The sequence below is a fragment of the Manis javanica genome, chromosome 2 (genome assembly GCF_040802235.1).
Source record: "Manis javanica isolate MJ-LG chromosome 2, MJ_LKY, whole genome shotgun sequence".
Classification (NCBI taxonomy): domain Eukaryota; kingdom Metazoa; phylum Chordata; class Mammalia; order Pholidota; family Manidae; genus Manis; species Manis javanica.
In genome coordinates, this window is record NC_133157.1 from 166,934,136 (window position 1) to 166,956,930 (window position 22,795).

The 22,795-nt window shown below is 39.4% G+C and overlaps 1 pseudogene; it reads left to right on the forward strand.

The window, feature by feature from the left end:
* The first annotated feature begins 9,407 nt into the window (after positions 1-9,407).
* Positions 9,408-9,756, forward strand: LOC108390000 (large ribosomal subunit protein eL30 pseudogene; annotated as a pseudogene).
* Positions 9,757-22,795: the final 13,039 nt, after the last annotated feature.

Below are 22,795 nucleotides of genomic sequence, written 5' to 3' on the forward strand. Positions count from 1 at the left end.
TTCCTTCCCTCTGCTAGACATGCCCTCACCTCCTGTTGGTGATGTACCATCTTTCATTTGAGATTTTCTACATGCTGGGCATCATTCTCTGACATCCATGGGCACAGTCAAGTTCATCTTCTCCTTTGTATTCCCATAATACATTTATTTAACCCCTATTTCATACTCTCTTTCCAGCCACATTTGTCAGTTCCTCAGATATGCCAAACACTGTATGGCTCCTGGGCACACTGTTGCCTCTACCAAGACCTTTCTTTTCCCCATCCCTGTTTATCTGGCTAACTGCTATCAGTGGTACATCAGTTCTAAGCCTAAACATAACTTCCTTTAGGAGGTCTTCCTGATTACACACTAGCTTAAGTCCCCTTTCTTGAAAGTCACGCATAGCTCTCCATACTGCCCCATCACAACCCTTTAATATATTACTACTTGAGTAACCATCTGTCTTCCTCAATAGGCTGTAAACCCAATGGGGTCAATGAATGGGCCTTTCTTCTTTCCAACTGTATCCAAGGCATTCGCTGGGTGCCTGGCATCCAACAGTGACTCAATAAATATACTTCTTAAATAAATAAATGGTTGACATTACATTGGTGTAATAGTTTGTCTAATATGTCTCTTTTGGAAAGGAATGTTCTATTCATAGTTGCATGACTAGCACTTAGTCCAATGGCTGTACATAATAGACAGTTAATAAACGGAAGTTGAATGAATGAGCTATAATCAGCAAATCAGAACAGCTAGATCTTTTTACTGAGCTGGTATGGGCATCTTTGACTCATTCTCTGTATAGTCATCAGTTTATCTGCCTAGGATCTTAGACACACAGGAACTAGATATGGTATAGACAACATTAATATATTTCTCCCACCAGAAATATAAGCAAGAACCTAAATTGCTTCAAATTTGGTTTTCTGTCTCTTATTCTTCAAACATTATGAGAGTGACATTATATTATTGAGTAGTCACTGTCCAGAAAAGGAGTAGATGGAGAATACCCTATTAAAAAATATTGAAGGAGAAGCAAGAAAAGGGGAACTAAGTTCTATTATATTCATATTAAGAGCCTAATTGTATCATAGTAATTCCATGAGGTAGTATGATTATGCTCATTTTCACAGATCAGAGAAATAATGCTCAATTGATTGGGAAATATGATGGAGACAGGTCAGGCACTATGATTCCATAATTCTCCCACTGTATCATACTAAGTAGGCACAAAAATGCTTTGTTCATTATTCCTTAATTCTTTTTTTATGTCATAATCCTTATACTTACAATTATTTAATTAAAGAAAATTTGCTAACATTTTTTTCAGACCTATTATGAGCCATATTCTAAAGCTAGGTGCTTTAGATATGTTTACTTTAGGAAAACTGTATGAATTTAGTATTGTCCCCATATTACAGATGCCAAAACTGAGTCTCAGAGTGACTTGGAATATAGTTTGTAAGCAACAAGCAACAGAACTGGAATTCAAACCCTGGTATGTAGGACTATAAACCCCTGGTCTTTCCACTTTACCATGGTGGACTAAATAAGGATGAACTTTATATTATCCACCCAGAATGTCTCTGGATTTTGCTCCAACCTTGGAAGGGAAGGAAAGATTCTTGTGAGGAGAAAACATCCCATCCATCAGCTAATACCTTTGATCTCTTCAATGTACAAACCATACCACAGTAATAAACCCTCAGCCCTAAGGCAGGGAAAGGATGAATGGAGTGGAGAAATTTTCCGCAAGTCAGTTTATACAGAATATGTAGAGGTATGAATTAAATTACCAGGTGCTAGACAAATGATGATAAAAGTACTTAACGACAAGTAAATATTAGTGTTGGACAGTAATTGAAAAATGCAATGGATGATCCTCAAATAATATCAACAACATTATTTGTAAAATAAGATACTGCCTGTCTATGCTTAACAAGGTCTGAATTATTAAACAAGGTTAATGTAATAAGGAAGTAGTCTTTCTGTACGTGTAACTATATCTTTTCAAATTTAGTTTAAAAGCTTTTGAGAATTGATGGAATTTTTCAAATTTTTCCATCACTCCTATTTCACTTTTAATCCAAATCAATTTTCTGCAATGTAAGGACTTCACATTAAAATTGCCATAAAACTTTTGATACTTAGTGGTTAAAAGGCGATTTTTTTCCAAGTCAATTTGTGGCCATTAGAATCAAGTGTAATCTAAATATCATTTTGTTCCTGGTTAGCAATTTTGTATCATGCACATTCTAGAACCCCTTAACCCCTTCTTTTAGATTCCTGGAAACAGAAACAGAGCTGAGTTAAACTAAAATGCTACTTCTTAGATGGCCTTCAAAACTATTTTAGCCTGTGTCTGCATGAATACCACTGTAGTAATGTGAAAATTGCTAAAGAATCATCAATCTGTGCCAAAGAGTTGGGCTGTTCAGGCTGCTTTCCCATAATTTACAGGAAGGGGATTTACTTTTCCTCAGATGATTTTTTTAAATTAATGTACTATTTTAAAGATACATTCTTTGGTTCTGGAAAATGTTAATTAGAATATATCTAAGAACAACAATGGACCTTTAAAGAACATATTTTCCAAACCTGAATTCATGGTCTGATAAGAAGCACAATTAAAGGAATAACAAAATAGAATCTTCAAAATTGGGACTGTCCCAGAAAATCCTGGATGTAAGGTGACCATGACAATCACATAGCATGTTTCATTTTTCATTATTCTTTAAACAAGTTGTCTGAAATTGCTAAATACTGGCAGTGCAGTATTATGAATTGCAACTGATCATAGCAAACCATCAGAATCTGTTCTTTGTGTCTGAAAAGGAATTAAGTCATGCAGAAAATGCCATATGGTACCCTCTGAATGCTCATGCTTCAGTACACTCTACTGCCCTGAAAAACTTCTTGGAGAAGATGAAGTGACAGATTCCTATTTACTTCTTAGGACAGTCATAATGTGTATCCTCTACTTTCAGCTTCATTTCCATTTGCTCAATCAATAATTCTGCTTCATTCATAAGAATCTGTTAGATCAGAAAAGATGAATCTATAAGCTGTTTGCTGCCACTTACTGGATAATCACTTTTCTTGCCTACACAAATGGAGAAGAATGATTAACTACTTCCTGGCAGTCATATATATGAACCTTCAAATTTCTACAAATGCCAGAAAAATGTTAGGGACAAAATTGATAAGAAAATACACTCCCTCCTGCTATTTATTTTATTTGTATTTTTTGCCCAGGAGAAGGAAGGTATAGTTTATATATAAAACAGAATTTCTGTGCAAATAAGAGAGGAGGGGTAGAAGATCACACAGACTGAGCAAGGGATAAGAACATTCATTGCTAATTATAACTCACAGAGTGTTCCAGTAGCGAAGAGCTACAAAATGGGAAGCTTTTCTCAGAATGAATGGCATCTGTTGCCTCCACAAATGTTTGTGCTGTTTATTTACTTTGCTGCAGAATATTCCAGTTGGGTAAGCTATAGGAACCACTATTGTATGCCATCTCCTCCCATTATGCAGTGCCATCAATCCATTAGAAAGAAGCCTTTGAACACTCTTGTGGTCAAACAGGTGTCTAATCTTTCCAATACTACATTTTTTGCCTTTGTGCCTCAGCTGTTACTGAAGTTTGCATACTTAAAGCGAGGGACATCAGCTCATCCAAATGTCCCTTTTACTTAGGGGTGACTTTGGCTTGTGAAATGATAGTAAACATCCATGGACATCTGTGTGAATTTAGTCAGAATGTGTATAATTCTAATCCCAAATAAAGTCTTATCAAAAAATGTTATCAGGAAAAATATAATGGAATTAGATAAGCCCTATCTGACATAATCTTATAAATCTGAGCTGGGATCAGCTTTAAAGGCAATTAATGGGGTAGACTAATGAATTCTTTCTCCCATGTGAAGTATAGTAAGATTCTTTTGAAGGGTAATGGTGACATGATGATAATAATTAACATCATGGAGCACTTTGCATGTGCTAAGCACCTTGCATGTATCACTGAATTTGCTGTGCACAACACAATGAGTAGGTGGAAGTGTCCCATTTGACAGATAAACAAATTGATACTCCAAAAGGCAGAGCAACTTGTCACAGGGTACAAAGTTAAGTAGTGTGCAGGGGGACAACAATAGCATGTCTCGTAACCACTGCGCCCTCTGGCACTCCCAATTAATACGTAACCTGGGTAAGTATTAATATTTTTGGCACATCTAATGACACTTGCAGCTACCCACTTGTTGATACTACAATAAAAAACGTTATTAGCTTATATATTTTTAAGACATGCATAGAATAAGCATCTACATCTCCAAGCTAATCATATTTGGGGAGATTCTGACTCTCAGTGGGCTACCTGCACTTTCACGATCCTCAAACTCAATATATCCCTAGCAGACTGCACTGACCCTCAAAGGCGCTCCTCCTCCTGTGTCCCCATGCCAGCAAAAGCAACATCATCCATCTACTCAGCTGTTCAAGCCAGAAACTGGGTATCACCTAGACTTTTCTTTCTCCCTCTTCCTTGCATACAGTCACTCAATCTGTGATGCAACCTCCTAAACAGTCTCCTGATGGTCTCCCTCTCTGCCAGTCTCCAAACTCTTCTTCACTTTTCAATTCAAATTGTTCTGCCACAGAGTTATTGCAAGTATGATTTCATTCTTCCCTTTCCCTTGCTTAGAACTTTTACTGGCTCTGAATTTCTCTTGAGGTCAAGTCCCTTCTCAATGTGACTTTCATGTGATTTAGGTCTTGCTTACCTCTAGTAAGTGAGACATGTGAAAAGCAAGCAAACAAATATAGGCATTTACAAGTTGTACCAAATGGTGTAAAAGAAATAAACAGGGACCTGAGAGAAAGAAGCAATGGTTGGGGGCCGTGATCACTAAGAATCCTTTAGGTAAAGGGAATCTGATTGAAAGGTAAAGGGAATCTGGTTGAAGAACAATTTAAAGGCCCTGGCTGGGGGAGAGTAAAACATGACCAAGGGCTTGAAAAAAGTCTACATGGCTGGGGCAAGGTGAACAGAGGAGAAGTGGAGTGAGCTGAGGTCCACACCCTAAGGCCCTGGGAGGGAGTCTATCCTAAGAGAAATGACTATCCATTTTCATTTAAACAACTATGTCTGTTGGCTGTTTGGAGGGTGGGGCTTTGAGAATGGAAGTCAGGAAGCCACTGAAGAGGAGATGGCAGAGGCCTAACAAGAAGAGATGGGCCCAGGCTAGAGTGGTAGCAGAGGAAGGGAAGATCACTGAATAGATCTGGGGTGCATTTTGCAACAGGGACTGCAGGGCTGCTGATGATTTGGGTGCAGATGTTCTAGAAAGGGAGAAATGAAGGCACACTCCTGGTTCCCAGCCCAAAGTCCTAAGTGGGCCATTTTCTGAAGAGGCAAGCCTGGGAGAAGAGCAGGCTTAGAGTCAAAGGACTCTTTCGGATATGTTAAGTTTGAAATGTTTATGAGACATCCAAGTGGAATTGTCAAGGAGGTTTGGGGTTTGGAATTAGAGCATAGATCTGGGTCAGAAATTAAGAGTGGGAATGTGTACACACATACAGCACATATAAATGCCTCCAGGAAGCTTCTCCTGACTTCCAGGCTGGTTAGGACCCCCTTTGTCTGACATGGCACCCTGCCCTTCCTCCTTTACTGTAAAGATGTTCTGATTCCTCCTTTGCTGTGTTGATACAATCCCACCACGTTAGATGTGTCCTCCACCAGTGAGCTAACTTCATGAGGCCAGTAACTGGCCTCTATTCAATACTGTGTCCCCAGTCTGGTCCTATGAATGCTGTCCTCTCAGAGGGAGAGAGAATGTGGACATCCAAAAGCAAATGTCACCTGCTTCACAATTGTGCTCGTTATATTTGTACTGGGACAAGAAGTACACTGAGTTGATGTTCTCCAGCATTTTCCCAGAGTAGATCCTTTATATGCCACCTCTGTATAGACAAGGCTACACGCCGCCTTCTCCCCTTCGGTGTTGACTGAGCTGTGTGAGCAAGAGGTTGTGAGGGCCTTGTGCTGGCATGGCACAAAAGGAAGGGCAGGCAGGAGTCCTGACTCCTAGGAGGCTAGCCTAAGGCGCCAATAGGCACACTTGTATTTTATTTAAGAAAATCAGACTGTATTCTAGTTTATAAAATGAGAGTTTTTGGAGTGACTTTTTTACAACTCTTGTGTACTTCAAAACTGTCCTGATGCCCCCCCCTACCACGGAGAAGAGAGGTGACTTCTCTTTATGTTGGGACATTTCCTAGCTGTTGGTCTTTCCCCACCTGTCATTCTCATCCAGTTTGGCTAGCATGGTGGTTTTCTGTGATATTTTTATTAAAAGGAAGTGGCAATTCTATAGCATCTTGTTGCCCTGATGGACAGCAACTGCAGTGGGGTGTGGGGTTGGGACTTGATAGTATGGGTGAGTGCGGTGACCACGGTGTTGCTCATGTGAAATCTTCATAAGATCGTATATCAATGATACCTTAATTTAAAAAAAAAAAGGAAGTGGCAACTTTGGCCTGAGAACCTAGAGACTAAAGTTCTAGTGTTGGCTTTGTCAACGACATGCTGCGTGGTCTCAGGCAGATCAAATGAGCTATGGGCTTCCCCCTCTGCAAGATGAAAAGCATGAACTCAGATTCCTTCTGGTTCTAAAATTCTGTTATTCTAGAGACTGCTTTACTAGAAGCCTTAAGATTATTACAACAACAATATAAAGTAGTCAGTATTAGCAGGGTTTAGGGTTTTTTAAAATTCAATTTCTTCTTGCCCCTCTTCCTATTCCCCACCCTGATCTTTTTTTTTTTTTTTTTAGTTTTTTTCCTTTTTAGTTCATAAGCAACTTTCTTCCTCATTTGGTATATTGATCATCTATTGCTGTGTAATGAATTGCCTAAAACTTAGCAGTTTAACACAACAAACAAAAGTGATATCACATAGTTTCTGAGTGTCAGGAATTCTGGAAAAACTTAATTAGGTCTCTGGCTCAGAGGTATCACCCAGCTGATGGTAGGAGGCTTTAGTTTTTGCCATTTGGACCTTTCAATAGGGCCATGCATGACATGGTTTCCCCCAGAGTTAATTTAATGATATGAGACCGAGAGAGAGAGAGAGAGAGAGAGAGAGAGAGAGAGAGAGAGAGAGAGAGAGAGAGAGAGAGACTCATCAAGAAAGAACACAAGGAGTCATGCCACAGTCTTTTTATAACCAAATCACAGAAGTGACAGCTCAGCACATCTGTCAAATTTTGGTCTCTACAAGCAACTCATTGAGCCCAACCCAAACTCAAGGTGAGAGGAATGAGCTCTACCTCTTGAGAACAGGAGTTGCAAACAATCTGTGGACATGTATTTAAAATCACCAGATTTGGCTAAATATTCTTTGGTTTTTGTTTGTTTGTTTTGAGTTTATAAAAGCAATCACTGAGTTAAGCTGTGAAATTTCATTCTTATTAGAAAAGTTTTGAGATGACTGGTTATGAATCAAATTCTCACTCTTGTATTTGACTACAGGGTTATCCTTACTTTGAGACCAAACTTGTTATAACCGAAAACTTTACAACTAACAGAATCGTTCTTACTTCTAAATGCATATACATGAAAGAACACTCAAGATTGATTAATTTTGGTATCAGTTAACACTGATAACACTTTTTACACCATCAGAATAATACTACCATTCTGCCACCAGACTTCCAGGACAAGAAAAAAAACATTAACAAAAAAAGAATGCTTGCCAACTTAACAGTGAATAATTCTGGGTTTTAATTGCTAATTTACTTTTGTTCATTTACAATGGGCAGTAAAATAGTTAAGTGCTGTTCTTATCAATATCAGTTCTTTCAAGAAAGTTTGCTGAGAAGTAGAAATAGTACTACTCATCATGAGGTTTTTGTTTGTACTGGGATTAGTAAGGTAAAGAGAGCCAAAGGCCAGTTGTAGAATCTGTGTGATATATGTTATCTTAACATAGTATTAGATGAAGGCTCTGCTAAATCTTTTTAAAAGAATCTGGTAAAAGTCCCTTGTTTGATTGTAATGGGGTATGTGGTAGGGACTTGATAATGGGGGGAATCTAGTAACCACACTATTGCTCATGTAAGTGTATATTAATAATACCAAAAAATAAAAAAGTACCTTGTTTAAGAAACTATTTCATGATGTCATAAAATAAATTCACTGTATTTTTTATCAAGGCATTTTTATCAAGGCAACAATGGAGATACAAGATCTTCATTTGGATGCTGTAAATCTAAGATGGTGTTAATTTCCTGTTTTTTTCTGAAAAGAAATTATTATAATTTTTTCTCTGTATTTTCTCTGTCATCCCTGCATTTTTAAATACTCAACTACTATTAGTACTTTCTGCTACTGAAGATCTGGCCTGAGCTTTTCTCTTCACTAGATAAAGTGCCAGATTACAGAATATTATCACGTAGATATATTTACACTGTTCAAAAAATAAATGATGCTCTGGTTTTATACCTGAAACCAATATAATATTGTATATGAACTATATGTCAATTAAAAAAGAAACATTGTGGGGAAAAAAAAAGATGCTCCATGAGGGCAGCCAAAGAATAGTTCCAGAATCTCATCTACCTGTGCTCTGAGGGTCTGTGGGTCTCTTTCTGTTAGGTGATCATTACTGCCTGCTAGGTGATCCCTGCAGAGGTGAACACTCAGCGCTTCAAAAGGCAGCCAGTTCCATTTTTGGACACTTACAGTCATTTTATGTAGAAAATTCCTCATTCAGTGGACTCCTGCCTACCAGTTCTTTTAATGGACTGGTTCTATTCTGCCCTCCAGAGCTGTGTCCGTAGTCTCATTCCTCTTCTCTGCCACTTCTTCAACTATTCTCCCTCCTTGTTGAGCAGTTTTTGTTCTCCCAAACGGGTTCTTCAGGTATCAGGTTTCCTCCCAACCCAGCTCCCTGGATTCTTCAGATTCATTTTTCAGTAGTGAACTTCTAGGAATCTGTTCTCAGTTAAGAGCTTGGTCAGGCCAACCAGGTCTGCCCCTGGCCTCATCACATGTTGGTCCAGCCTCATGGAGTAAGTGTCTTTACTACAGAGACAAGGCTCTCACAGGATGTGCCCCAAGGCTTGTTGTGAGGAATAAGTGTGATCATGTGCACCATTTAGCTCATCACTCCATATCCATTAAGCATTAGTAAAAGTTAGCCATGTATGTAATTTAAACATAGAATCCCACTTTTATCAACATAGGGTGGGAGAGAACTGTCACCTCCCTATTCCTGAATACCAGAATACTATGAATGTAGCTCAAATCCATATTAACTTTCTCAGCTCCCTGTTTATACATGCTAATACTGAGATAACCAAACGTCTCAGGGCTGCTGTTGGTTGAGGGCCAGCACCCAAAGCAGCAAGATGGTAGCCAGAGAGAACACAAAAAAGTCCCTGGCATTGATCAACTCTAGGCTTTCAAATTGTTATGAAAAGTAGAAAGTATGTCCTGGGGCACAAGCAGACTCAAAATGATCAGACAAGACAAAGCAAAACAGGTCATCCTTGCCAACAACTGCCCAGCCTTAAGGAAATCCGAAATACAGTCCTATGCCCTGCTGGCCCAAACTGGTGTCCAACATGACAGTGGCCACATACTGAAATGGTTATAGCATGTGGAAAAAAACACTACAGAGTATGTGCACTGGCTGTCGCTGATCCAGGTGATTCTGTTATCATTAGAAGCATGCCAGAACAGACTAGTGAAAAGTAAATCAAGGAAAATGTTTTCTTTAATTAAACTGGCCAGAGCTTATTTAAAAAAAATAAAACAAAACCCCCCAAAACAAATGTCTCAGTCTTTTTTTGAAGTATGCTTCTAGTCGGCCACATCTTTCTCATCTGCACTTGTGCAGTTTCTGTTCTTTTTGCTGTTGTTATTTCTATTTATTTTTATTTATCCTTAATCAATTCTAACCTATTAAATGTAACTGATCATCCTAGCCTACAGAGATACTTTGGCTTCTGTGTGTTCTCTATAACTTCCCAGCTGCATGGAACTATTGGAAAGTGCAGTTGTTTGCATCCCTTCCTCTGGGACTTTACAAGAAAAGAGTACATCTTTGCCAAAAAGAACAGCCTTACTCTTCACAGCTCCATGCCTGGGAGCAGCTGCAAGTTCCCAGTGAGTTGCAGGCTTGCCATGGTGCTCAAGGCTTCTGTGAATCCTTTGGTTGTTCTTCCTTGTGAATGCCAGAAAGCAGCCGGTGTGTGCTCTGTCGTGGGCCACTTTTCACATCCAGTTTGTCCAATAAAACTCTGGGTTGTGTCAATGCCAGTGAACTCTCATGCTTCTGATTCCAGGATTGGTTACCATGTTCTGTGCATTAGCCTCATGGGAGGTGACGAAATTGCTTGAGAGGATATGTACAAGGTTTGTGTGCACCTACCCCTTCCCCAACCCTGGCATTAGGCCTACACTTTGGAAATACATACACACTCATTCCCTCTTGGGAAGGCAAATGCTTATAAGCTTAAATTTCTGTCTAATTGGGTTATTTTGGACAAATTAGTGAACTTTACTGGTCATAGCAAAATGAGGGGGGTTGTGGATTGAGATTATCCACAGTTGCCCAAGAAGCTGAATTCTGTTCATTCACTCCTCTGTTTCCTTTGAAAACTTAGTCTTATAAGTAGGGTCTCTCTAGATCTTCCAGGATTACAGTATCAGTATTGTCTAGATTTATTGTCTGTCCGTAGCACTGAACAAGGATGAAAAGTGGTCCACGAAGACCATGATTTCCCACTTATATCCACAGCAAAATTATCTCAGGTGTCTCAACATTTTCAATTTTCTGGGGTGAAATAATCAGTTCTAAAAATTTTGCATATGGAAAATTACTTTTTAAATGGTGTGCAATCTGAGTTTCAGACTTAGATATGTTTCTTCTTCTTGGAATTCTCCATTGGCTGTCCCAGAAGGCCTTCATACCTAACATCTTCCACATAAACTGACTCCTCTTCCTGGATTGTCTGTTTTGGTGAGCAGCACTCCCAGAGCATCAAGGGAGTCAAACCAGATGTCTTCCCTCCTCCTTTCTGTATTCCAGCCTCCCTGCCTATCCTACCCTCTGTCTCTCTACTGTCTGGTAGAGTACTGTTGAAACAAATTATGTTACTAAGAACAACAAATGCTGGCGAGGATGTGGAGAAAGAGGAACCCTCCTGCACTGCTGGTGGGAATGTAAAGCTAGTTCAACCATTGTGGAAAGCAGTATGGAGGTTCCTCAAAAAACTAAAAATAGAAATACCATTTGACCTGGGAATTCCACTCCTAGGAATTTACCCTAAGAATGCAGGAGCCCAGTTTGAAAAAGACATATGCACTCTTATGTTTATTGCAGCACTATTTACAATAGCCAAGAAATGGAAGCAACCTAAGTGTCCATCAGTAATTGAATGGATAAAGAAGATGTGGTACATATACACAATGGAAAACTATTCAGCCATAAGAAAGAAACAAATCCTACCTATCATTTGCAACAACATGGATGGAGCTAGAGGGTATTATGCTAGGTGAAATAAGCCAGGCAGAGAAAGACAAGTACCAAATGATTTCCCTCATTTGTGGAGTATCACAATGAAGCAAAACTGAAGGAACAAAACAGCAGAAGACTCACAGACTCCAAGAAGGGACTAGCGGTTACCAAAGGGGAGGGGTGTGGGAGAGAGGGTGGGGAGGGAAGGAGAAGGGGATTGAGAGGCATTATGATTGGTACACATGGTGTGGGGGGGATCATGGGGAAGACAGTGTAGCACATAGAAAACAAGTAGTGACTGTGGCATCTTACTACACTGATGGACAGTGACTGCAATGGAGTATGGGGGGGAATACTTGATAATATTCATGAATGTAGTAACCACATTGTTTTTCATGTGAAACCTTCATAAGACTGTATATCAATAAAAATAAAGAAAGAAAGAAAAAGAAACAAGTTATGTTATATCAGTCAAAACTGTCTCCTCTCCCTCTGTCCCCTGCCATTGCCTGAGTCCAGGGTTTTCTCTGTAACAGCCTCTGCTTACTCTGGGCTCACAGTCTTCCAGTATGTCCTCTACAGTGCTGCCAATGCAATCAATCAAAAATATAAATCTGGTCATGAGGGCCCCCAGACCCTTCAAACTCCTTTAGTGCTTGACACACAAGGCCTGCATAACACAGAGCTTACCCACCTGCAGCCTCATGTTCTGATGTTCCTCTGGCTGCCCAGTGCTCCCCTACCCTCTTTCCTTCACATCTCCACCTGGCTAAATTTACTGTTTCTCAAGACTCAGACCAAATTTTGTCTCATTTAAATAATCTTCTATGGCACCCCATTCTTCCCTCCCTCACTCTGAGCAAGGTGCACCTCCCCTATGTTCCAAGGGCATCTTGGGCCCTCATCATGAAACGTGGATTTAGTTGTCCCTCCACACATACCCTCAAATGGGCTGGAAGGTTCTCAAGTGCAGGAATTGTGTCTTTGATGCCAGTGCAACAGGAATTTATGTGAGCAGGACACATAAACACAATTTTGCTGCCTAGAGTTTTTTTCTATAGCATAATTTCATTGAAATTTCCTTCCTTCTTTAAACTCTTGAGAAAAAAAAATAGAAACCAAAGATAGTCTGGAGAGGAAGAGTTCATCTCAAATGAATTCTGACCACAGCAGTTATGATCGTAAATAACACTTTAATCTTGAAATTCCTCAGAAAATAATGTACCCTGAGAGAAAGTTGTCTTAAAATGTCCTCATTAATTAGTTTCTTCAGTAAGTGTTTTACTGAGGGCTCAGTGTTTGCTGAAATGAGCACTGGGTGCCAAGGTAAGGGGTAAAACCAAGTCCTTGTCTTCACAGTATCCAGAGGCTGGTGAGGAACCAGACACTAAACAAACTATAAGCAATGACAAATGCGAAAGTATGAAGCACTAGTTAACTGATAAAGTCTGGAACCTGTGTAGATGGTGTGGTCTGTGATGGCCTCACAGACATAGTGACAGATAAGCTGAGTCCTCAGGTTTGAGAAGAAACCAGCCATGCTGGGCAGAGCAGAGGGCATGCACAAGGTCCCAAGGTGTAGAGACTTGGAGAAAGAGAAAGAACACCCTTGTGGCTGCAACCTAGAGAGTATGGGTGGAGCTGGAGGAGGGTAGGCTGGAACAGCGCACAGAGGCTGATGGCCTTGTATAAGAAGTTAGGATTTGATTCAAAATGCAATAGGAAGCCAGATAAAGGTCTTCTCTAGGGACTGACATGATTCAATTTATATATTTAATGATGTGTGAAGAATAAGAGAAACTCTTTGGGATATAAGGCTAGGTAAAGAGTTCTTAGGACACCCAAAGCACAATCCATAAAAGGAGAAATTTATAAATTGTACTTCATCAGAATTAAAAATTTCATTCTGCAAAGTCTCTATGAAGAAGATGAAAAGACAAGCTACAGACTAGGAGAAAATATTTGCAAATCATGTATCACAGAACTGGTACCTAGAATACATAAACATTTCCCAAAACTCAACAGTAAAAAACCCAAACAAACCAGTTAGAAAAGGGGCAAAAGACATGAACAGACACTTTGCTGAAAAGGGTATCCAGACTACAAACAAGCACATGAGAAGATGTGTTGAAAATCATTCAACATCAGGGAAATGTAAATTAAAACCAGGATTAGGTGTTACAACAAATATATCAGAATGGCTGTAAAAGAAAAAAATAGTTACAACACCAAATGCTTGCAAGGATGTGGAGAAACTGGATCACTCACATATCACTGGATGGGTATGTAAATTGGTAGTCACTCTGGTACTTAGCAATTTTACTGCAGCATTTTTCCCAGGGAAGTGAAAACTTATGCTCACACAAAAACCTGTGCATGAATGTTCATAGCAACTTTATCTATAATAGCCAAAAACTGGGAACAGCTCACATGTCTTGCAATGAATGGATGACTGGTTAAACAAACTGGTTCTACGGCCCATGTCTTTATAAGCAGAATCTGTGAGGGGGCCTCACCACTGCAGTCATCCACAAAGCCAGCACCGTGTTCAGGACCCTGCCCCTCCCCACCTTTTCTCTGAATGACAAAGTGATGGGGAAGGTGCAGGGCCAGGCTTGCTGCCTCTGTACCCAGGCACCTCAGAAACGCACTGTCTCACACACACCACAGCTTCTTCTCCTTCCATGTTTCTTCTTCCTGCCCTGTGCCTGAGATTAAACCCAATTCCTTCAAAATTATGATCCACTTTTACACGAAATGTTAATTTTCTCAATACCTCAGGCCTACTAGGCTATTGGTTCCATGTGGAGGGAACAGGGTTTTTCTCTGGTGAGAGAAAATGATTTTTCCCCAGAAAGGTGTTCAGAGTCATGAATAATAATGTTAAGGTCCAAGGGTCTAGCCCCAAAAGATAGAAGACAAGTCAAAGAAAGTGAGGTATGATTCTAAAGCATACGTAAAAAAGTATATATAGAGATATATGATGATAACACAGGGAAGATACAACATTTGCCTACATTTGTTATATCCAAATACTAAACATGAGGAGTACCAAGCAGTATAGCTGTGAAATGTTATATAGATTGTGACTGTTTTCACGTTATTGGTTCACAGTGACTTGGATTTTCAGGGTAGTACTAGACATCTGGACCTTAAAATTCCACTGGGGGTTTCAAATATCAGGTCCGAAGGTAGAGGTGGAGGGTGAGGTTCAGAGTATTCCAGTTCACGTCCTGGAGGGTCTAAGCAACCCCTTCTCTGCTGCATTCCCAAGTGCTCAGGCACAGATAACATCAGCTACAGGATAACAAGTTCTTAGGAAATCTCTGGGTAAGGAAATCTCAGGGATAGAAAAATCAATTTCTATAGGCTGACAGCTGACTTATAGTTTTAGGGGATTTCAAACTGAAAATAAGTTTCAGAAATGAGTCAAGTATCCAGGTTCTTCAAGTGGGATGGAATATAACATTTGAAATGAAGTGGAGGTGGCAGAGCTACCAGTAATGAGAATCCTGGGGGAGAACTATTAGAAATGGAAAAATAAATAAATAATACACAAAATTTTTCTAGGTATAAGATAAAGCTCTAAAAAATACACCTATTTGTTTCATGATAATTTACTATGTAACTATACTTTAACTCTTGAAAAATGTATTTGTAAAAAGGTTTACTTTGAAAGACATATGCACCCCTATGTTTATTGCAGCACTATTTACAATAGCCAAGATATGGAAGCAACCTAAGTGTCCATTAGTAGATGAATGGATAAAGAAGATGTGGTGCATATACACAATGGAATACTATTCAGCCATAAGAAAGAAACAAATCCTACCATTTGCAACAACATGGATGGAGCTGGAGGACATTATGCTCAGTGAAATAAACCAGGTGGGAGAAAGACAAGTACCAAATGATTTCACTCATTTGTGGAGTACAACAAAGCAAAACTGAAGGAACAAAACAGCAGCAGACTCAGAGGCTCCAAGAATGAACTAGTGGTTACCAAAGGGGAAGGGTGTGGGAGGGGGGGTGGGGAGGGAGGGAGAAGGGGATTGAGGGGTATTATGTTTAGTACACATGGTGTGGGGGATCATGGGGAGAACAGTGTAGCACAGAGAAGGCACATAGTGGATCTGTGGCATCTTGCTGCACTGATGGACAGTGATTGCACTGGGGTATGGGTGGGGACTTGATAATACGGGTAAATGTAGTAACCACATTGTTTTTTCATGTGAAGGCTTCATAAGAGTGTATATCAATAATGCCTTAATAAAAAGTTTTAAAAAATAGATTTACTTTGTAGCATAGTGTAGGTGAATATATGTTCACAAGTTTTTCACTGTCTAGGTATTTTACTTAAGGCTGCTGTTCCTTCCCTCTCCTCTTCCTCCTCTTTTTCCTCTTCTTTTTGTGCACACATGAAAAAGAATTTAAAAATCACTTGAATTTTTGATCATTTGGTAAAATTGTAACTAATCTCCAAGCTCACACCACCTTTCTTTGTGAAGTGTTCCTAAGAAACAGTCAGTGTCTTCCTCTCTGTGCCCTGCTTCTTCATTAGATAGTAAATACATGCTTCCTCATCTTGTCCACAGTGGGGACTGCAAGGGCCTCTTTTTCTCCTTTGCATTTCTAAGGTTAGCACAGGGCCTCTGACAGAGTAGGACTCAAATAAAAGAAAAAAGAAGACAAAAAATTACCCAATAGGACTGACATTAAATCATTAAAATCATTAGCTCTTCTGGTTACATGATTTGCAAGACCTGTGACAAAGTTTCAGAAGAAGGAGGTCTCACTCATCATTTTATCATTTGCATGCCTGCTTCTAGAAAAAACTGTAGAATGACTTATAGCTAGGATGGCAGTGCTGAGTCTCTGTATGACTGGGGAATGATGACCTGTCAAATATTTTCATCCCATCAAACTTCTTGTGCAGTTTATACATTGTCATTAAGAAGAAAAACAAACTCTTCTCATTGAGGCATGGCAAAAGTAATCACCTATCACCTGCTTATAGCTGATAGGCCCCACTAAAATCTGCTCTGGGGGAACTTGGCTGGACACAGATATTCAAACAATGAAACACAAAAGTTATCAAACTCATAAGTATACATATAAACAATCTCAAACTTAGAGAACATGTGCAAGTACAGTGTAAGAAATGTTTTTCCTTATCCATTTGAGAATAAATAGTTGACATAATGCCCATTACTCTCCAATACCTTAGTGTGTATTTCCTATAAATGAAGATGTTCTCCTATGTAACTACAATAGAATGATTAAAATCAGGAAATTATGTTTGACAGTTCACTACAATAAAATTCTCAGGCTCCATTCAAGTTCCTCTAATTGTCTCAATCACGTACTTTGTAAGAAAAAGTTGCAGTCCTAAATCCAGACCTTGCAAAACAGATACAACATTTAGTTATAATGTCTCCAGCCACTGCAAGTGCTCTCTGTGTCCCCATCATTCATTGAGCACTTTTTAATTTCAGGCTCAACAAGAGTACCAGGCTCATCTTGTACTTTCTCTCCCCCAGTATTGAAGTCAACCAGTTCTCCAAAGAACTGGAGAATGGTGCTTAGAAACCAAGATCTGAATGCTAGATGCACTCAATGCTATTGGGGTACCATTGTTCCTAGACCCTCTCAGTCTAGGAATATATGTGTTTGAATCTCTCTTTCTCTCTCTCACACACTCTCATCTGTCTATTGAAAACCATGAGTTAACACCCTTATTTTTAATTCTGGCCCAATTAGTATCCTTAATATTTTCTTCCTTGATCAATCCCTCTGTATGTAATGATTCTCCAATAGCTGATACAACCACCTTGATCTCATGTGGATGCCCTCTTCACCACCCCACACATGGCAGCCCCTTCACATGGACACCCTCCTCCCCTTGCTTAGGCTCTGACACCCTATCTGGACCATGGCATATCTACTCTTGCACTCACTGCATGAACAAACTTGCTCAATCCCACCTAATAGCTTTTGGACTAAATTGAGCATGGCTCAGTTCCTAATCTCTTGGTTGTCTGTGACCTCTTGCTTTCTAAGTATACACCTTAATATAAACTATGGCTCCACAGATTTTATCAGTCTCCTCTCAGGAACAATGAAGCCCCATTCCAGGCTAGAACTTTAAGCTCTTGATCTCATGTCTTCGAATGCCTCAAGTGGGTTTTCTTTTTTTAATTTTTTATTAAGGTATTATTGATATACACTCTTATGAAGCCTTCACATGAAAAAACAATGTGGTTACTACATTTACCCATATTATCAAGTCCCCACCCCTACCCCAATGCAGTCACTGTCCATCGGTGTAGTAAGATGCCACAGATTCACTATTTGCCTTCTCTGTGCTACATCAAGTGGGGCATCTTTATTCTCCATGCTCCTGGGCTGTCTGCTTCCTTGCAGACCCAGAGTGTGCCAGGCCACAGCTTAATCTTGCCCATGGCTATTTTCCTTCTTCTGGCCCACATACATTTGAATCTTGTTTTGGGCACAGTCATTTCTTTGCAGTTTTCTTTTTGTGCCTTATCTAAACTTTGGAATACAAAAAACTAGACAGAATCTTGGAAGAGTTAAGAAATGAGAGAGAGTTTCCAGGGGGGCTGTGTTGTCTAGGGGTTTTATAGGTGGTTGAGAGACAAAGGGTGATAATGGAGGTGGAAAGGGTCATAAAAAAGTGCCAAAATTCTTTTAAGCAGCAGTATTAATTTGATTCCTGTGTTTTACTTGTATTGTTAAGATTATGAGTGCTGTGGTTGAGAGTAAGAGGGCCACTGATGAGGGCCTTACTGGGTCCAGCCCTTCCACAGTTTTGCAGGATGGTGCGCCCAGAGCTGATGGGCTCTCCGAACTGAAACAAGTTCAAATTCAATGGACTAAATTGGGCATGATGCTGACAAAGGAAGCTTAAGGCCCAATCACTTGCTCTCCCTTCCAAAGAGCCCTGGAAGCAATTTCACGTTTGACGTTTTGTATTCTTTTCCTCAAAGAGAACCACCCCCAATTGTAAAAAACGTTCATGGCTCACAAATTCTGGATCTGTTTCTGCAAGGGACTGATGGTTAAATCAGAATGCATTTTCCAATGAAGGAAGGTAATTTTCTAGAGAGCATTATGGTTATAGAGGATAGAATGAAAAGAGGTGCTAGGAGGCTGACTTAATCTTGAGAGGTTTGCTTAGTTGCTTAGAGGGCCAAGATTGGTGGTCTTGGGGGCTAGTTTATGTGGACCATGTAAATTTCAAAACTATTCTCACCCACCTACAGAGGGTTTCTAAATTCCTGTGACAAGTTCTGTACATATGACTCTTCTTTATGAAGGAATATTTAATTAACTCTGCCCAAAATGTCTCTGACTTTTTCTTTCTTTAGGATTCCATATATATTTCCTCCTGCCACCTCTTAATTAATATATTCTTTGTTAGGGTGTAATACAATTGATTAGGTAAGAGCATTCAAGATTCCTCCACCCTGGTGGTTCCTTGATAAAATCTGACCATTCCCTAATTCACTCAACTTTATAGTCACAGATCGCTTCTCAGGGTGGGTTAATTCCATAATTCACTTTAGATTCTCTTCAGAGCTTAGGTCTCTGAAGGTCATCTTGTTTCCAGATTATAGGATCACCTCTCTATTGTCCCCATGCGTTGACTTGGCATAGTCAGTGGCAGGATGTTATTAAGTCTTGAAACTCTAAGCACAAGTTGAAATTAATAGTTAAATTTAAAAATTTGGGAAAAAAATCTTAAAGAAGACACATAAAAGTCTTCTCCCTTTATTATCTTTACTGGATAAAGTTCCTAGAAATTCTCAAATCTAGAAGAGGCACTGAAGTTATTACTATGCAGACTGAAAAAGCAGAATATCCACATACAAGCAGAAGAAACATTTTTCACTTTAACCGTAAGTGATACAGATTAATTCTACTGCAGGCAACTACTGCTTTACCTGTGAAACACATATAACAGTATAATAAAGCAGTAGAAAACTTGCCTTCAAAGAGCTTAAATCTAACTGAAGTAAAACATGCAGATGCAACATGATTTGTTATTTTTAAATTATTAATAATTTTAACAATTATTGGAGATAAGCCAAAGAGGTGAAGCCTGAAAGAAATTAATAATAAAAACAATGATGACAATGGCTGCCATTTACTGAAAGCCTAATATGAGATACCCCCTAGGGTGGTAATCTTCATTAATCTTTTATTTTTTAATTGAAGTATCATTGATAAACAATCTTGCATTCATTTCAAATGTACAACGCAGTGGTTTAACAGGTTATTAAAGGATTATTAAATCCTTGCCCCCTCTAGTGCAGTTACTACCTGTCAACATAGAAGGATGTTACAGAATCATTAACTATATTCTCCATGCTGTACTACTATCCTTGTGACCAACTTATACTATGATTGGGAGTTTTTGTGCCCCTTTATTCCCCTTGCCCTCCCCACCTACCCATCCCTCCCCTCCCCTAGGGTAACCACTAGTCACTTGCCAGTGTCTGTAAGTCTCCTACTATTTTGTTCATTCTGTTTTGCTTTGTTTTATATTCCACAAATAAGTGAAATCATATGGTATTTGTCTTTCTCCACCTGGCTCATTTCACTGAGCATAACACCCTCTAGATCTATCCATGTTGCTGCAAATGGTAGGATTTCTTTTTTTATGGCTGAGTAATAGTCCATGGCATATATGTACCACATCTTCTTTATCCTCTTTTTCCATTTATCTATCAATGGACACTTATGTTGCTTCCATATATTGACTATTGTAAATAATGTGGTGATAAACATAGGGGTGCATATATCTTTTTGAACCAGGGATTTTTGTTTTCTTCAGGTATATTCCTAGAAGTGGAATTACTGGGTCAAATGGTATTTCTATTTTTCAGTTTTTTGAGGAACCTCCATACTGCTTTCTACAAAGGCTGTACCAACTGACATTCCCACCAACAGTGTAGAATGTTCCCATTTCTCCACATTCTCACCAACACTTGTTATTTCTTGTCGTTGGATAGCAACCATTCTAACAGGTGTGAGGTGGTATCTCATTGTGGTTTTGATTTGCATTTCCCTGATGATTAGTGATGTGGAGCATCTTTTCAGGGGCTAGCTGGCCATCTGTATTTCTTTTTTGGAGAAATGTCTGTTCAGGTGGTAGTACTCTTAATATCTACACTTTACAGAAGAAGAAACTGAAGTTCTGAGAAGTCTGTCCAAGATCACACAGCTAGTAAAAAGGAGAGTTATGGTTCAAATCATTACTCCATGTAGGCTTGTCAAGGGTTTGGGGAAAAGCAATCTAGAAGGAATGAAGTGAACAAAGACACCCAAGGATGAGCAGGCTGATTTAGCTGGAGGACAGTGAGACAGGAGCCATGGGTTTAGACAGAGAACGGTGAGGGCCTCTGGAAAAAAAGCAAGATAATCCACTGTGGGATTTGCTTTGGCCTGCTGTGGAGCCAGCTTATTTTTCTGACTTTTACCCAGGTGCCTGCTTTTCTTCCCCCAGCTCTAAAAAATGATTTGCAACTTGGGCAATGTAGCAAGCAAAGCCCAAAACAAAGTAGTAAAAACAGGAAGGATTCCATCTTGAAAAAAATGTTGCATTTTAAAACCCAATTAATTAAAAAGTTAAGTTTCTTAACACACTCTTGAACAGACAATAACTCAGCCCACCTTGGGAGCAAAGCAGGCAGTCTTGAGTGATATGCTCCCAGACCAGGAAGTTGCTATCCTGGGAGGAAATCAGAGCAGTAAATCTCTTGTAAATAACCAGTAAGACTAATAAGAAACTTAATATCTCTTCAAAGATAAACACTTTGGGACCACTTAGCAGGTATACATCCCTAGCCCTTTGTCTCTCAACCGCCTATAAAACCCCTAGTCAAGGCAGAACACCAGGACTCTCTTGTCCCCTCCTGGCCTGAGCCAGGAGCTCTGTCCTTTCGCTTTATCTCTAAATAAAAGCCTCTGCCTTGCTATTCTACCTGAGTGTTTGTGAAATTCATTCTTTGACTCTGCGAACAAGAACCTCCGGCATCAACAGGACTACACTGGAGCATACAGAGGCAGGGGAAAGCAAAGGGATAGGGCAGCTGGCAGCTGAGAGGAGGGGGCTGAGGGATTCCTGTAAACTTAGCCCTTTTGAGCTGATGTGACAAGATGTAAGAATCAACCAGGGAGAGCATTTTTCAGACCTGAAATCTAAAGACCTGGTGGGAGATGGAACAGTCTTTGTGACCACTAATGTCAGTGAAGAAGAGTCTACATTGATGACTATTACTCATCATCTAGGAGGTACCTAGATAAACAGTAAAGAAAGATATGAGCAAGATAGTAATAAGAGTTTGGTGTAAGTGCTATGAATGTACCAAACAGGGTGAAGACAGAATAAATGGGGTAGGGGAGCCAACTGTAGTTGGGGAGATGTTGGCCAAACAATGCAGCTATTCTTGCAAGTAGTAAACATTAATGACTTTCAGTAACTTTTTCAGAAATACATAGAGTGAAATACATATATATATATATATATGTGTGTGTGTGTGTATATATATACACATATATATATGTACTTCATATATATACACACATACATATTTCAAATTACAAAGGTGTCTCATACTTTTACAAGAGGTCTTTTCTCTTATAAATGTAGCTATAAGGAATATGCCCTTGGAGAGTATCAAAAAGAATATAAACCAAATTCAATGGTTTATTATTTCATAAGGAAGTTTCCAATTAGAAGGAAATATTTGGAACACATTTTGAAAGACTTAGAGAATGGTGGTGTTATGAGGCAATGTTTTCATTTCAAAACACAAACATAGAGTTTAAAAATTGCTGACTTCACAAGAAGATTTGTGAAGATTGTGCTGTCTGAGAATGATCCCGGGGATATCTGAAATTCCTACAAACTCCAGGAAACTCAAGGGCCACTACCACATGTAACCTGAAGGAAACTGGCTTCCTAAAAGCAGACACCTTCAGATGTATGATGCCAGATGCCCCTGCACTGAGAGCACAACATGAAAGATCACATTTATGAAAATCATTAATTCTTTCTTTCATTAAAATAATAATACTAACCACAACAACAGGAAAAAAAGTATTGAAAGCAGAGCTGGCTATACCATGTGGCTAAAGCAACATGAGCTTCAGATCTACCCCCACATTCACAAGGCCCCCTTCCAAGATCCTACATGGGGCCTGTGCAATGCATTCACAAGGTCACATGTTTTTGAAAACGTAAGAGAA